This window comes from Rhinatrema bivittatum, chromosome 2 (assembly GCF_901001135.1).
Source record: "Rhinatrema bivittatum chromosome 2, aRhiBiv1.1, whole genome shotgun sequence".
Classification (NCBI taxonomy): Eukaryota; Metazoa; Chordata; class Amphibia; order Gymnophiona; family Rhinatrematidae; genus Rhinatrema; species Rhinatrema bivittatum.
Genome location: NC_042616.1, coordinates 333,405,036 through 333,422,758, shown reverse-complemented (window position 1 = coordinate 333,422,758; position 17,723 = coordinate 333,405,036). Strand labels below are relative to the sequence as shown.

Below are 17,723 nucleotides of genomic sequence, written 5' to 3'. Positions count from 1 at the left end.
ATTCAAAGAATTTGTCTAGCCTAAGTTTTGAACTAGTTTGACATTGTTCCCCTACTCTCCAGCAGTGATTTTTCTCTGGGGAAAGCCATTGCCAGGGACATAATTTTACCTAGGTATAAAGAGTTGGTGCTGGAGGCATTCCTTTTCAGCTTGGAGAAGAGACAGCTGAGGGGGGATATGATAGAGGTGTTTAAAATCATGAGAGGTCTAGAATGGGTAGATGTGAATCGGTTATTTACTCTTTCGGATAATAGAAGGACTAAGGGGCACTCCATGAAGTTAGCATGTGGCACATTTAAAACTAATCGGAGAAAGTTCTTTTTCACTCAACGCACAATTCAACTCTGGAATTTGTTGCCAGAGGATGTGGTTAGTGCAGTTAGTATAGCTGTGTTTAAAAAAGGATTGGATAAGTTCTTGGAGGAGAAGTCCATTACCTGCTATTAATTAAGTTGACTTAGATAATAACCACCGCTATTATTAGCAACGGTAACATGGAATAGACTTAGTTTTTGGGAACTTGCCAGGTTCTTATGGCCTGGATTGGCTGGGCTTGATGAACCCTTGGTCTGACCCAATATGGCATGTTCTTATGGCTCTGGTATTCAGTCCTGCCCAGAAAAAAGTGACCAAGGTGACTCCATCAAATAAACCATTGTCCAAAAGTTATCTAGACAATGTTATCCAGCTAAGTTTATCAGGGTATATTCAGCAGCACCTTTACCTGTTTAAATATTATTGAATGTTCAGATAAAGTTAATTAGATACAGTTATCTGGGTAATTTACCCACTGAGCAGGTCTTTGAATGTGCAGCTCTGATAGAATCCATCAGAAATAATGCATACATACTGAAATTAAGGAATAACATCTTCACCACATGCAACTGTACCAAAACCACATTGGTAAAATACTGGATTTACATGATAAAATTGGCAATGACTATAATAATATCTTAAACCAACTCTGTCAATGAATGCAATCTTTGTCTGAACTAAAGCATTTTTAAATTGGCCGGTTTTTCAATGATAGGCAAGCATTGCGGGTCATTCACTAAGCTGCATTCTTTTATCATAGGAAGGGAAAATATCACGGTATAGGGGGTTCCTTCAATATTTTGCTCCTCCCATGAGAAAATATCATGGCAGGTTCTCCCAATACATATTTTTCTTATGGAAAAATTCCACAAAAAATTATTGAGTAGAACAGTCGAAAACACATGGTGGCAGCCCCCTTCGCATGGGGCTGCTATCCACTAAAACATCCATCATCTGAAAATGCCCCCCCTAACTTGCCAAAGTACCATCTGGGAATCTGTGTAGACTCCCACCCACCCTGTAACCTGTCAAGATAGCCCAGAAAAAAACCCATTTAATGTTGCATGGTGACACCCCACCCCTTCCCAAAATATTACCCACCCCTTCATAAAATATTACCCCTAAGGCCTTCCTACCCTGCATGCTTCAGACCCTCCATATTTTTATCACAAGTCCTTGGTGACTAGTGCCCCACCATCACCACCGCAGAGACCTCTTTCCTTTGATTGAGTCCCTGGTGTCTAGTGGCCCACTCTCTGGACCCCTATACCTTTAGATGAAATTCCTGGTGTCTAGTTGGGCTTGGAACACTGACTGGCCTTTGCCTCATCACATGATAGAGGCACAGGCCAGTCAGCGCCATTTTGAAAGACGAAATTGACTGAACTGAAGCCTACAGGGCACTCCAGGCCCTAATAGACACCAGAATGGTGGGGGTCCAGGGGGAGGGGGACCACTAGATTGCAATAACTTTTTTTCAATGAAGCAGTGGTTGGGGCTTGGGGGCCCAGTAGACACCAGGGACTACTTCTAAAGTTGGGGCTTGGGGGGTAGGGGGCAATATGCCTTGTGGGGGTAATTTATTTAAAGGGAGGAGTATGGGTAGGGGGGCAGAGTATCACCATGTGATTATTTTTTATAAATTGTTTAACTTTGAACACTGCTGGGCTGCCTTGATAAGTGGCAGGTGGTTGGGTGGGGTCTCACAAAACCCCCAGGGTGTATTTTTTCACTTTGGGGGAGGGACCATTTTTGTACCGCATAGCCCTTTACATTTCATTGCATCACTGCTTTAGCATTCTAATCCTCCTGCAGCAGAATAACTGCAGAGTTGCCAGATTTTTGGCAAGCTGCATTATTTTATTTGCATAGGATTACCTGTATAATAGCTGCTTTGCATGCACTTGCAAAATGTATGTAAATCACATCCAAAGCAGCTCATTGTAATAGGGGTATGTTTTGGCCCAAAATCTGTGATTTCAATGCAATATCGCAATATCATGCAATATCGCTATGATATAAGTATGTTGTAAGATAAACATTTATTTTACATGCATTATGCCCTTATCACAGCTGAGTGAATGACCCCCAGTGTTTGTTACTGAGATTTTTATTATATTTTATTTATATTTAACTCACACCTTTGCACTGGTAGCTCAAAGTAATGTTCCACAAATTAGTATAATGTACCATGCTATGAGATGATTATAACATTTTTCTGCAATACCATTGTGGAAAACATTGAAACTGTGGGATTTCTGCACATATAGAAATGCTTTTCACACAGAAATGGACCTTTAGAAAATTGCACGACTAATAGGCACATAAAATTATGCGCATACACACTGTGGAGTACATTTTCAAAAAAATGAGACTATTTGTGCATAAGTAGCATCTACTTGCCTGCATGCTATTTGTAAGCCTCAAATGTTTGCGTTCATTTTTGCTTTTGCGTGTACATATATTATGCATGTAAAAAAGGGGAGGTCTTGAGGCGTTCCTGGACGGGGCCAACATTTACACACAAGTTGCTATTTTAAGAGATGTGCATGTAGATTTGCCAGCCTACTCGCATTATTTGACACCTGCTAATTATCTGCTGTAAATGCTATTGAACGTGTTTATTATGTATTATTGGCCGGGTTAGAGGTCTGGGTGAATTGAGGGAGTTCAGGCACAAGATCCAGGAAGGTCTCGATGACCTCAGAACTGGGAGAACTGATGGAGTAATTGGTAGAACTGTTAATTTCACTTGCACATGCATGTTTTAAAATACACTGACTTATGCACATTAATTCCGATTTACTTGAGTCAGTAACACTTAATTTTTGCATGTAACACATACACGCATATATTTTTAAATAAGTTGGAAAAGTACGTGTGTTCAATGCATTGAAATACTAGCTTTCAATACACTGCTTTTATTCGCACGTAAGCGTACATACATGCATATGTTGCTCGGTAAAGGTATGCATAAGTTGTAATTTGTGTACATGTCATACACACGGGTTATAAAAAATGATTGTAAAACTTAACACATCCATATGCACGCTTATATGCCAGTGCAGGAAATTGTTTGAAAGTTACCTTCCCTACGCACATACTTTTTATGTTCAAAAAGAGAAGATGTTCTAGGAGTTAGTCAGGGTGTGGTTGGGATTTATGCACATAGGGGCAGATTTGAAAAGGTACGTGCGCGTGCTACCCGGCGTGCATAAATGTACGCCCGATTTTATAACATGCGCACGCATTGTAACTGAAGATTATTTTAGAGTAGAGGAGAGACATTCTATTTGATTAATGTCCTTATGGGCACCAAGACCTTGTGAAGCTGCCCTCAAGCAGCGAGGAAGAAGGAATAAAAGATGCCCATGATTCACTTCTACTGTAATTGTAATCCTTAAATAAGAAAAGAAGGGTATTTTGTAAATATAGAGTAGATGAATATGAATATTATCTGTTACACTTAGGGGTAGATTTTCAGAGGGTTACGTGCATACGTTACATACGTAACCCCTGAAAACCTACCCCAAACCTACCCCCCCCCCCCCCCCCCCCGCGCGCGCTGAGCCTATCTTGCATAGGCTTCCGGCGCGCGCAAAGCCCGGGACGCATGTAAGTCCCGGGGCTTTCCTAGGGGGGGCGTGTCGTGACTGGCACATCATTGGGGGGGCGTGTCGGGGGCATGACGCGGCCGGCGTGTCATCCGGGGGCGGGGCCGCGGGCATGGTTCTGGCCCAGGGGCATTCCGGGGGCGTGGCCATGGCCTCCAGACAAGCCCCCTGACCGGAACATGGCACGCCGGCAGCTGGCCCGGCGCGCGCAAGTTACTCCTGCCTCGAGCAGGCGTAACTTTCGCGACAAAGGTAGGGGCGTGTAGATAGGGCCGGGTGGGTGGGTTAGGTAGGGGAAGGGAGGGGAAGGTGGGGGGAGGCCGAAGGAAAGTACCCTCCAAGGCCGCTCCGATTTTGGAGCGGCCTCGAGGGAACGGAGGCATGCTGCGTGGCTCGGCATGCGCAGTCTGCCGATTTTGGGCAGCCTTGCGCACGCCGACCCCATATTTTAATGGATACGCGCGGCTATGCGCGTATCTATTGAAATCCCGCGTACTCTTGTTCGCGCCTGGTGCGCGAACAAAAGTACGCCTGTGCGCAACTTTATAAAATCTACCCCTTACTCTGTTTGGGGCAGAAAGTTTAAAGGCAAAATGTTTCTCCACTGGAGAGTTAAAACTGAGAAGTTTTGAATTGTTGAAATTAAAATGTATGTAAACCTGGTAGATCTCAAATCCACCAAGAGAAGCCAGGCTACATTTGGTTCCAGTGTCATAATAATTTGCATGTTTTGGTAATCCTTAAAACCAGACCTGTCTGTGGTCCCTCAAAACTGTTCCTAACTATGCCAAGGCCTCCACCATGCACTAAAATAAAATGTGGCTCCAATCACATAGCGCATGTAAAGCTCTGTAGATTTCAGGGGTGCTTCCTCGGGTAGTTTCAATGACTTTACATTTTACAGTTTATACTCTAGTACATGTGGATTCAAAATCTGCAACAGGTCATTTAAAATAAGGTAAATCTCAATTTTGTAGCTCTTCCTGCTATATAAGTATTGTAAATACAATGTCCATTTTACAGAATGATATACTGTGTTTTCTTTTATTTACAGCTTCCTTGTACAGCACAAGAATAGGTAAAATGACAGTAAAGGAGTTCTTGAAGTAAGTTTCAGGCACTATTTCTTATTAATGAATAGAAATATAGAATATACCGGCAGATAAGGGACACAAGATCCATTCAGTCTGCCCAGTTTTCTTCCTCTCACAATGCCAGAAACCACAGTCAATCTCCAGCTTTCTCTATACTTCTTCATATCTTAAGCCTTCTTGAACTCTTTGGAGTGAATTTTCAGAAGCATATAAGCACGTAAATCACCATTTTATGTGCGTACTTTATATAGGATGCTTGAAAATTTACCTTGGTGGTTGTATGCATAAAAGTAGGTGTGAAATCACTTTCATGTATACTTTTATGTGTACTTGAAAGAGGAATTTATGGGGACAGAGTTAGTGGGTGCAAACCATTCACGCACACACTTTCTAAAATTGAAAGTGTACACGTAGATGTACGCATGAACATTTGTGCCTACTACCATGCAAACGTAAATGTCCATGTTTACGCAGTGGAAGAGGGTTGCAAGTTCCCACTATTTATTTATTGGATTTATATTCCATCTTTCAGACATTTAAAAGCGAATTACATTTAGGAACTGTAGGTTTTTCCCTGTCCCCAGAGGGCTCACTAATTTTCAAAATGAACTTATGCACCTAAGTATGCTTTGAAAATTATTACTGAAGTCCACTTCTATTTTGTTCAAGCGAACTTCAACTCTAAGCATGGTTACAAAATTGGGGTCCCTCTGTTTTTGCCTCCACAACCTCCACAGGGAGGTCATGCCAAACATGCACCACCCTTTTCATGAAGAAATATTTTCTAATATTAAGCCTAAATCTATCAATTTTTAACTTCTTCTCATGACTTCTTATTTTAGAACATCGTTTCCATTGAAAAATGTTTGCTTCTTGTACGTTATTTATACTTTCAGATATTTGAATATTTCTATCATATCTCCTTTTCAATCCTCACCACTAGGATTCATATTTAAGCCCCTAAATCTCATTTTTAAGGTAGAATGTTTTTGTTGCAGTCAAGGCTAAGTATCAACAAGATAACTAGTGATCTGAGGGGAGTGTTCTATACAGTACTTGTACTCAGAGCAACAGGTTCCTAGTTGTCCTCCATGAAGAGGGCTACAAAAGTGAAAGGGTAACCAGTAAGCAGAAGAGAGAAAATACAGAGGAAAAATAAAAATTAAATATATCCGTCTGTTTTATGCTTATTAGTGCTTTGTGGTAGCTCATGAAGGTCTGACACATAACTTAGGAGCTATAATGCAGTTTTCCCCATGGAGACAAAGAGTTATTGTGGAAGAGTATATTCATATTCAAGAAAGGAATTTTCTGTGACAACAAAACAAACCTTAAGGAATAAAAACTAGACCAATTATCACATGACACAAAGAAGAATTCTAAAACCAGAGGATTCTGAGATAAGATGGACAATTAAAAACCCAGAAGCCAATATTCAGCTGTGGAGCGGCTAGTTAAGTTAACAGGATACACCTATCTGGTTAATTTAGCCAGCGCAGTGCTGAATATACCCAGCTATCTTAAAGTTAACTGGATAAGTATGTCCAGCAAACTTTAGGACAGCCCTATGACATGACCAGAGATAGCTGCAGAAGTAAAAATCAGATTTAACCACATAATTTATGCAGCTAATGCCACTCTTCCTGGAAACACCTCCTGCCTGCCTCCAATTTTTGTGGCTAGAATGTAGTTGCATGAGGCGAATGTCGCCGTTTTTCCATTTAGACGGATACATTTTCAGTTTTGAATATTGACCTCTCAGAGTACAAGAGTATGTCATGTCTTATTGGAGAATAAAATCCAGCAACAGTCCCCCATTGTTTGCTTTAGTGCCAGCATATAACCTGGTAATCAAGGGCCTAGTGACAATCATTCAGGGTTTTCTCATCTAACCATAATAGTTGCTGCTTATGGAATTTTGCATTGTGTGATCAAAGACCATGCATATTCTATGTAACATTGTCTTCTACATCCTACATGGACTTGCTGGCAATTTGATTTTCTATTAGATTAGCCCTCAACATGTAAGTGATTATTATGACTTGAATGTGAATTTTGTTGTTGTAGAAATAAACCCCCAAACCATCAGCCTTCTCACTTTCTTTTGATTCCCTCTAAAATAAATAGAGAAGGGTATTCAGGAGAAATGAAATAGGAAATGAGACAATATTTCCTATTTCATTGCGGGACATTTTCAAAAGAAAGCAATTTAAATTCTGATAAAATTTTGTCAGAATCTCATTTTCTTTGAAAATCTAAAAAAATAAAAAAGTCATCCATTGGACCTAGGCCTAGGGCCAGGGCTGGGCCTTGCCTAGAGAATAGGCTGAGATCCAAAGCAGGGCCACAGTCTACTCCTGACCGTGATGTCGGTGCCAAGACCTAGGTCTATGCCCAAGGTCAGGGCCTTGCCTAGGTATAGGCTGCAGCCGACGCAGGGGCCATGTCCTGTGCCTAGTTCAATTAACTGCTGTACATCAAAATGGCGCCCTTCACTAGGGATGATGTGCTAGAGTTCATTTACTCTGATGTGTCCTAGGAGGTTGCGATCATTTCAAGGCCGAAGAATGAAGACGTTGGACTCTGGGCCTGGGCCTGGGACTGAGGTCCCAGAATTGGGTTCTGGTCTCTAGGCCAGGTCCAGCATTGGGTCTGGGCTGAGGCCTTGCCCTAAGCCAAGGCCTTGGCACAAGCATCGGACCAGGCCACCAAGCCTGGGTCTTGCACAGGGCTTAAGCCAAGGTTGCAGTTACCTATTGTGGCCTAGGCCTATGCAAGGTTGAGGTTTCAGCCTTGTCTATAAATTCCCCCCTGACTGAGTAAGTGGGGGCCAGGGATGATCCTGGCCCCAGCAATTTTCTGGGTGGGAGGCCCCATTTCTTTTTGTTTCCATTTTTAGGGTTCTTTTTTTTAATGTTTATTTCATTTTTTTGAAACTAAAGAAATGAAATAAATATCAAACAAACAAATTAGTGAGGACCTCCCCCACCCCAAAAAAAAAAAAATGAAATGAAAAAAGGAAACAAAATTTTGGAGAAGTCAATTTTTTTTTAAGTTGTAGACTTGGGTCATGACGACATCCTATCTTTGATGGGCCAGATCATGCAGTTTATGAAGATTATACTTTTTAAAAACTCAAAAAATTCTTAATCTTTCCAGTATTCTCCTCTGTTATGACACTCACCTCACTACCAGTACAATCCAAATGACCGAGAAATTTACCAACAGAAGGGAAGATTGACAATGAGAAAAGTGCAGAAAACATGTAATATGATGTAATGTTTATGCAAGGACAGACCTTTAAATTGTATTCAGTTTAAACCAATAGGGATGGGCATTCATTTGAAAGAAATGTGTAACACACAATGAATGAGTCCATATTTGTCTAAATCATGGTCCCACAAAAAGAAAGGAGGAGTCCCATGAATGACCAAAAATATTTGTATCATTCATTTATGTTTCCCATTCAAGTCTATGGCACATTCAAGTCCAGGGGCGGATTCTGGGTAAAGATCGGCCCAGGGATTTTCCACCCAGGCCAGCCCAGGAGATATCCCATGGTCTGCCGAGCATGGCTCTGTCACGGCTGCAATCAGCAGACCACGTGACCAGAGCAACCGGCCCACCGGGGGATGCCCGATCCCCCGATAGGCCAATCCTCCCCTGTTCAAGTCTATTGCTGTGTTCTGTGTAAATAAACAGGTAGACCTATCTAGAGCAACCATCTTTTGGCTGTTTGACCTCACAGTCTTGTCAGAGCTGAGTCAGTGCAAGTTGGCAAGAAAACCAGAAAGAAGACAAATCATGATGCAGCAACTTTTTAAATAGTCTAAAGATGTTATCTGGATCAAGTGACGCTGACCCACTTCCACTGTAAAGTTTGAGCATGTGCAAGAAAAAGTATATTCTCTTTAGGGCCGATGCAATACCATGCCCTCAGCTGAGCGCACTGTACAACCTGCACTCCAACGTGGATTAAATAGGCACTAATCCATCTCTTAATGCAATAGGGGGATTAGCGCCTATTTATCCGGTGTTGGACACAGAGTGAATGCAATAGCGCTCATCACATGCAAATGCATGTGAATGAGGCTATTACTCATTCACTCCGCATGCAAAAAAAAAAAGAGTGCATTTAACGTGCACATTTTGCTCTGAGATATTAACACCTGCCTGGAGCAGGCGTTAATAGGTGAGCGCAGGTAAAAGAAGTACAGAAAAACAGAAAAAACTGCTTTTCTGTACTTCTTTTCTTAAGTAACAAAAAAAAACCTCAGCAGACAGCGGAGTTATGAAGACTGACACCGGTAAAGTCGGCGTCGGTTTTCATAACCGGCCGTCTGCCAGTAATGAAAACGGACGCCAAGTTTATCGGCGGCCATTTTCATTACTGGCAGACGGCCGGTTATTAAAACCGTCACCAAGTTTACCGGCGCCAGTCTTCATAACCAGCAGCTGCGGCAGGGTCACATTAGCAAGGAGGCGCTAAGGTTGTGCAAGTGACCTTAGCGCCTCCTTGCTAGTGCGACCCCTAATTTGGGTATTGCTTGGCTCCCTCCTTGCGGGCGCCATGCACGCATTAGGAAAGCGGGCACTGATTTTTCAGCGCCCGCTTTCCGCACTTTTTATTGCATCGGCCCCTTTAGCTGTTGGCAGAGAAAGATGAGTTTGTAGAAACTCACAGAATTAAAAAAACAAAAAAAAGCTTAACAAATGTTGGATTTGGCACTGGTAAAGAGCTGCTTCTGACCTTTCTGCTGCAGTGATCTCACTGTACAATAAAGACAGAAGCAGTACACTGCTGCTGCTTGAGATTTCTCTTCCCTAGGGGAGGGTCAGTGTAGGAGACAGTGTGGAGACTGTATCATTTCTAGTGATTTATTTGTCTCTGGACAGTGGACAGTGAGGTAAGCACAGCACCCTTAAAGACTGAAAAGAAGAAGAATCTTACCAGGTCACCAGTCTTTTTGGTTCTATTTAACAAAACATTTTTTTTTCTGTATGGAGTCAGCAGTGCATACAGTACAGTACATGTACATTGTATATGTGTCTGGTGCTGGTGTGTGACAGACAGTTTTCCATATAATGAGTGGTACTGTGAGTGAAGGTAGATTTATAGTATCAATAAAAAAATTCATTTGTAATATCCATACCCCAGGTAGAAAGTGTAATTCAACAAATTCCATCATGTCGGGAAAAGAGAGAGGAGGAAATGGAAAAGTTGGCAGCTTTGGCAGGGGCAGAGGAAGTGTGCAAGTGCAGCCCAGACTAGTAGCAGTGATAAAAATGGTACTAGTCCTGCCTCCAAATTGAAAAGTGACTTTTTTAGCCATAGAAAGATAGGAGTGGAAAGCTCTGGCACCCTGAGGTGCCTGATTCTGAAGCAACCTGCAGCACCGGGTCCACTGCGCTGCAATCAATTTTTGAATGATGACATGGCGGTGACCGAAGTAGAAAGGAGTAGAACTTGGATGTAAACACCATGGGAAAATAGTGCCGCAGTGCATGCAGCAAATGCAGTGTCAACTGTTGAGAACTCGTCAGTTTCGATTGCAATCACAGGTTCCAACTGGACAAATTTTCAGTTATCAAGTAGACTGCTGCTGTTGCTGGTAAAAGCCTTGGAGGTGTCTTTAGACAACATTTGGTCTGTACTACACGGAAGAACAATGCCATCTCCAACACTGCTCTGATATTGGCCTTCTGGTTAAGGGGTTGCCAAAATGTATAAATCCCAATTGGAGGCTATTCCTGGGTTGAAATGAAAGGTGGAAATTATGTCCCCTGAGGTCTAGGCTATCCAGTAGTTGAATTTGTATTTAATTCAAGATAAAAATGTAGTGCATAGGAAGACTGAACAGCTGGAGAATTACTCTAGGCCTTTGAATTTAAGGTTTCTTAATTTTCCAAAGACTGCTGCTTTTTCCCCTGTAGATTTACTTACATATTTTGTGGAAAATCTGGGAATTTCAGAGGCAAACTCTCCATCCTTGAATAAAGTTTTCTTCCCACTGACTGAACAGAGTCCCAGGGAAACAATGGGTTCTGCCATTGGTATGAATGTTCACGTATAAGGCCAGGATGAATCTGGTTTGTTGAATACTTCAGAGACTGGCCAGGAGAGGAGTACTCTCCTGGCCACCTTTGTTTTTGAACAAGATCTAAATATGATTATGAGATTGGTTTTTTGTAAGTCACAAGCTTTTTTTTTATGGCAAGAAGGTTTGGATTTATCCAGATGTATTGAAAACTAGAACGTCATTGAGGTACCTGCCAAAATGGATGAGACAAATACACATCCCTAACTTTGCCTCATTATTTATTATTTTCCTTTTTGAAATATCTCACTAAGTTGCTGAGTTCTCCTTCTCTCTCTGGTTAGTGGGTTAATGTTTTGGTGCTACATACAGAATATATTTTGTTTCCTTTATGTGTAATGTTTTTGTGTTTCTTGACTAGATTATTCTTGTTGTTTTAAATTGAAAATATAAATAAAAGGGATTAAAAAAGGTCCCACTGTTAAATACCAGGAAATATGCTTTTGCATGTATTGTCCCTCATGGCTAGAAAATGTGCCTTGTGAGGCTCATCTGGCCACCAGTGATTTTCACTTTAGGAAATAGGTTAAGACAATCTTTTTATCTGAGGCCTTTCGGTAGGTTTGTGTCATTATTTATGATTCATTTGTTCTTGCAGGTTTTAGTAGGGATGTGCATTCATTTGAAATGAATGTGCAAACTGTTACAAATGAGGTCATTTTCATTTCATTCATGCTTTTCCAAAATAAACAGAGGGTATTCAGCTAGATTGCTTTCCATCTCTTGAAGGTAACTTAGCAAGCAAGCAAGGCCAGGGAGGTCACAGTCTGACTTGAGCAGAGGGTGGAAAAAGCAGAGAAGACAGGAAGGAGTACAAATCAAGGTCAAGTATTTTTGTAACCAGCCTATAGCTGGCACCTGTACTAAGTGATGCTGACTTCATCCCATTTACAAACTCTATTTTAAGATTAATTTCTCAGGTGGATTTCATAGGGGAAGGCTGTATTTTATGGAGCTCTGTCTGACTGAAAGAAACAGGTTAAAAAAGAAAAAAGAAGGAGAGAAAAGATGAGCAAAGAAGGGCTTTGTTCTGATTTGTACTGCTGCAGTGCTTACTGTGAAAGAGAGAGAGAGACAGAGTAACACTAACTAGGGAATGTGAGCTATTATCTGTCGCTGAGATGACACGACTTGACCTATGTAATGCAATGGGCAGGGCTGGCAACTGAAAGTAGAGTTGATGTCCAGGCAGCAGTCGAGGTAGACAGATATCAAGTAAGGCCAGAGTCTAGGCAGTCAAAGAATAAGCAAGGTCAGAGACAATTCAAGTCAGCAATAGAAGGACAGTTCTAAGAAAGGTTGACAGGAGAGGCAGGTAAGACAAAGCAAGACAGAAGAACAAGGGAAGGCAGAGCAGGAGAAGCAGGGCCGGCACACAGTAGGTTAACATTGAACAAGATAGGAACTCAGCAATGCAAGGCAGGATAAGGCAGGAAGATAGCAAGGTAAGGCACCACATATTGCAGGCAAATGCACAGCAGGAGATCTGTTGATGAGGCATTGGTAGGAAGCAGAGGATTTGCTCATATAACTAGAAAGAATGTGATGTCATCAGCCAGCACCCCAGGAAGTCCCGGCAGCAGGGTCTATAATAGGGCTCTGGTACAGGAAGTGCTATACACAGCCCTTAGATACTGCACAGAGAGGGAAGCTGTACTGGAGATGCTTGGAGGTAAGTGGTGTTACAATGAGGCAATGGAATTCTGTCTCTGTTCACTGGGATAGGGTAGTGGAGAGAAGCAGTGAACAGGGATGATGTTTGTCTTTTTTTCCGGTGCACTGTAGCCTAGTATTGAGAGCAACCAGAGCTCTGAGCCTTACTTGTTTCTTTTCTGAGAGTTTGTGTGTGCAAAAGGAGATAGCAGCAAATATACACTGTGTGTTTAAACCATTTGTGTATACTCTGTGAGGTTACTGGGTGACCTATATTTGTACTGCAGCTAAAGTAGTACACATAGGCATAGCCATCTATCAGTCATTTACTGCCAGTGCCAAGCTAAGTACTGCAGTGCAGTGTGTACTCAGTCTGTTGACTGGTTTGAGTGTGTGACAGACAATATTAGAGTGGTAGTGGAAGATACACCAGTACTTTTGATAAATTATTTTGTGACATCAAAAACCCAGGGGCCAGTATTTATAATTCCATTATGCCACTATATCGAAAAGTGAGAGGAGAGGATGGCCAGTTGGCAGAAGAATGACTGGAGTAGAGTGATGAGTGTTCCTGAGAATTATCCAAGCCTGCCAGAAGCACAAATACAGGTAGCAGTAACAGTGAGAAAAAAAGGAAATCCTGCCCCTAAGTTAAAAAGAGATTTTCTTAGCAGCAGAAAGAAAGGAGTGGAAATCTCAAACCATAAGAAATTAAAATTGGGAGAGCATGTGACTCCACAACATGCTCCTTTCTCGCTTGCTTTGGAGCAAGGGCAAAAGGAGGCAGAGCAATTATAAGCTGGTGAAAGCAGATAGGTTTAGGGGCAGGGGCAGCAGAAATACAACTTCCCAAGTCAGCAGTGCACTCCCGCATGATTATTGCTTTTCAGATAATGAGTGGGACAGTATTTACAAGAACTGATTCAGAGGAAATATTGAGGCCCATATTCAGACACAGTCCAGACATAAAAGCTAGCCAGATACATTTATCCGGCCAACTTTGGAGGTATATTCAGTAGTGCAGTTCTTTGATCCGACTATACTTAGCCAGCAATTTCATCTGGCTAAATCTGAATATCAGAGTTAGCTGGTTAACTTAGCCAGCTAACTCAACTCCTCCCAGTTATGCCCCTAGAATGCCCCTAACTTATTCAGCTAAATTGTAGCTGATTAACCAGATATGTGTCCAAATAATCATTTAGCTGGCTAACTTCAGAGTTAATATATCAAGAAAAAAGCACCACAAGTTTCAGCGATCCTCAATAATTAACCAGAAATCATGAGAAACTCTATCGCTGACAAATTATCATTTTTTGAGAAACATTTGTGCAACCTTTGAAAAATTGTAAAAAACTTTCATACACCTACACTCCGTGGGACTGTGAATTTTCTAAAAAAACCTTGCTGACTCAAAAATATATTTATGGAGTAGGAGGGAGGTTTCATATACAGTGTAGGTGTCCCCGCACCAATACGTGATTCTTCCGGAGGCTCACAACTGAGCAGAATTGATATGAGGTGGTAAACCCAATTTAACAGACAAGAAGGATTAGTGTGCGGAAAGGTCGAAACCCCAAAAGGTTGGTTAGATATTGCCATCACATTCCCCTGAGGAAAGACCAACGTCTGAAACATGAACGGTTTGTATCGGGATCATCATTAAAGGTTTGACATTATTGACCGACAAATTCAGGAAATCGGTCGTGGACCCGCTTTAAAATTTACTTCAAGCCTTACAGCTTGAACTATATTATTCCGTACATAAATTCAACGTCTTTAGTGCCACGGAAGAATCTGATATTCTATTTGGACTTTCATTAAAAAAAATTTTCAGTTTAAAAAAAAAGTGCTCACGGAGGAGGAGGCAGGTTGATGATTATAACCAATCACGTATTGGTGCGGGGACACCTACACTGTATATGAAACCTCCCTCCTACTCCATACATATATTTTTGAGTCAGCAAGGTTTTTTTTAGAAAATTCACAGTCCCACGGAGTGTAGGTGTATGAAAGTTTTTTTACAATTTTTCAAAGGTTGCACAAATGTTTCTCAAAAAATGATAATTTGTCAGCGATAGAGTTTCTCTTGATTTCTGGTTAACTTCAGAGTTAGCCTGCTAAATGTTTTGAATATGGAGCTTATCATGTCTTAGATTCCATGAATCTTAGGACATGCAATAACTACCGTAGAGGCTGAAGAGAATCAGAGGCCTCTAAGCAGTGGCATCTTATCTTCTAGTGAGGAACTGGAAGAAACAGATGATACTGATGGGGCTGAGATTATACCACAGCAAAGAGGAAGACCAGCTCTAAGCCTGAACCTCCAACCCTTTCCCCAAATGATGCCAAAGGGAAACTATATCAGGCTAGCAGCTTAAACCTATTGTCAACCTATGATGCACCATCTGCAATCTGCAACCTGCAGTCAGGGTCACTGAAAGCAATGGTGCCGCAGTGGTATGCTGCCCTGACATATCATTGCATATGCATGGTATTACCAAGGGTTTCTAGAAGTTTAACGAGTACTAGTGTACACTAACAAAATGGAATAGATTGACAAAATACATTTCTTCAAAAGAAAAATATTTAAATATATTTTTCAAATCAAGTTGAAATAATCTTAAATAAAACTGAAAGGTCTTTGTTTATTTTGAAGAACTGCTTATGATCTATTGTTCTGTTGAAATATGTTTTCTTACAAAGACTCATTTTTATGCTGGTTAGTGATCTCTTCTCATCACTGCTTGACATTTTTCTAAATCATTTTGTATATTGAAAAAAGTGCAATGTAGACATGTCTGTAAAACTGCAGTTAATGAATGGAAATATACTTTACAGAAACATTAATTTTTTGTGCATGTTTTCTGGCATGTTATTCTTAAAAGAAAAATAATTCAGTCAAATTTTTTGAAAATGAAACCTAAAATTTATAACAAATCTTTCAACATCCCCGTTCTCTCAAACATATTTTTTTAATAACGAACACTGAAACACCCACATATTTTCAGATATTCCTCCCAACCAGAACTAAAAATATCCATTCACCTCAAACTTTGGCCTCATCTCAGTTTTCACACACAATTTTTTTTCCAGACTTTGCTCCATATTGTGAACATTTGAAAAACTTCAGTGACATCAGAATTACTGGCTTAATCCACAAGAAATATTTATTCAATACAACCTCGATTGCTGTTTAACAGTCAATGGGTTAAAAAAAAAATCCAGTGTGAAACGCTTTTCACAAATGTAAAGCTATTTTAAGCACTCATTTCAGATGAGACTTGTTCTCTGTTGCACAAAGAACTTACAAAATAAAGAAGCCTTCTATAGCAGAAATATAAGTTGTAAGTAGGGGGGGCTAGGAGAGATGTGTTCCCTGAAGGTTAACAGCTGATTTTCCATCTGTCAGAAAACAGTACCTTCTGTCCCTTTTATTGTATAATTAGCATTTACCACCGCAGTACCTAACACCTCTATTCTCACACATACGATTTGCCATACTGTTATCTAAAATGCTGTATGTTTAAGAACTATACATTTCTGTAAAGAAAGAAAAACAACACAGTGAGGACAACCAGAGCGAGAGCACACATGAATAAAATGAGAATTTGGAGATATTTACCATAACCTTGTTCACTGCTTCCTGTTAATTTGTAAGAATTTTCATTTTTTATAAATGCAGGTAAAGATTTTCGCATGCGGTTTTGTAAATAAGACTGGCAGAGATTCACATAGATTGACAAAGCTGGATGTTTCGCTATTCGCAAATCCATAATAAGTAAACAGTGCATGGATCAAATGAATCCATCACAAAGTAAGCTGGAGGGGTGGCACTGTATGTTAAGGATTAGGGAGGTGCAGATATAGAAACATCTTTGTTTTAGTTCATTTTATCTTTCGGGAGGGGTTTATTCATTTATTACTTTGTTTAAATGTTTACTTTGGTTTGATTCATTTGCCAAATCTAAATAATGGGGTCTCCCCCATCACCACTGGCAAAGAGTCCTGAGGGCCTTTTCTTGTACAGCTGTACAAGAAAATGTTGCCGCTTGCCACAGAAATGCACTATTTTTGTATGGAGATGTGAACTCGGCACTGGTCTCAGAGATGCCGGTGGGGCAGGAATGAATAATGATCATTCCTGCCCCCTCTTTTTATGAAGGATGCCCATGGAAGGGGTAAGTAAGGGGTCAGGGAGGTCCCTGGTTCTGGCTCATTTTACATGGGGCAGGTCAGAGGGGCCCAAGGAGAATCCACTTAGGTTTGGCCCAGCCCAGCTGGGTAGGTCCTACGAGACCTCGGAAACAGTGGAGCAAGCCTGAGGGAGTCCAGGCAGGGGGGTGGGGCAGGGACACCACTTTTTACATTTTTTGGACGTTTTTCCAAACAAACCAACACAACTGCAAATTTCAGGCAAGTCAATTTTGATTCATTCCATTCGGAACAAACTGAAAATAGACTTTCCATTCCAAGAAAATCATTTGTTTTCAAACAAATGTACATGCCTATTAAAGCAGGACAAACTAAATGACACTGTGGAATCTTTGGGGGTAATTCTGAAAAGGATTTATGCACATAAACACCAGTTTTGAAAATCAACCTGGGGGAGCTGTGCAGCAAAAATATGCGAGAAAAATGACTATATGGCTACATTTTTCTCCACACTTCAGGAAAGTATTTTCGGGGGAAGACATGAGGTAGGAAAAACATTGAAGCACCTATTTTTGATTTTCTAAAGTCTGTGCATAAATGTTATACCTTCTGGAGAACACATGTAACTTCCTGAGCATATATTATCCACATGCTTGCTAGCACAACCCAGAAATTCTCAAAAATGGACTTATGTGCTTACATCTGCATTGAAAATTCTGGCTTAAGTCTGCAGGTACCCACAGACTTTAGTCCTACATGGGCTGTTGAAAATCTCCCTCCCCATGGATAGAAATACC

At 41.0% G+C, this 17,723-nt stretch overlaps 1 long non-coding RNA gene across 1 annotated transcript in view; it reads left to right on the top strand.

Annotated features, from left to right (window-relative positions):
- Positions 1-5,027, top strand: part of LOC115086129 — a 97,672-nt gene extending 92,645 nt beyond the window's left edge. Inside the window, exon 4 of the long non-coding RNA XR_003855095.1 lies at positions 4,984-5,027. This is a non-coding gene — a long non-coding RNA (uncharacterized LOC115086129). The remainder of the gene's footprint in view (positions 1-4,983) is intronic.
- The last annotated feature ends 12,696 nt before the right edge of the window (positions 5,028-17,723 follow it).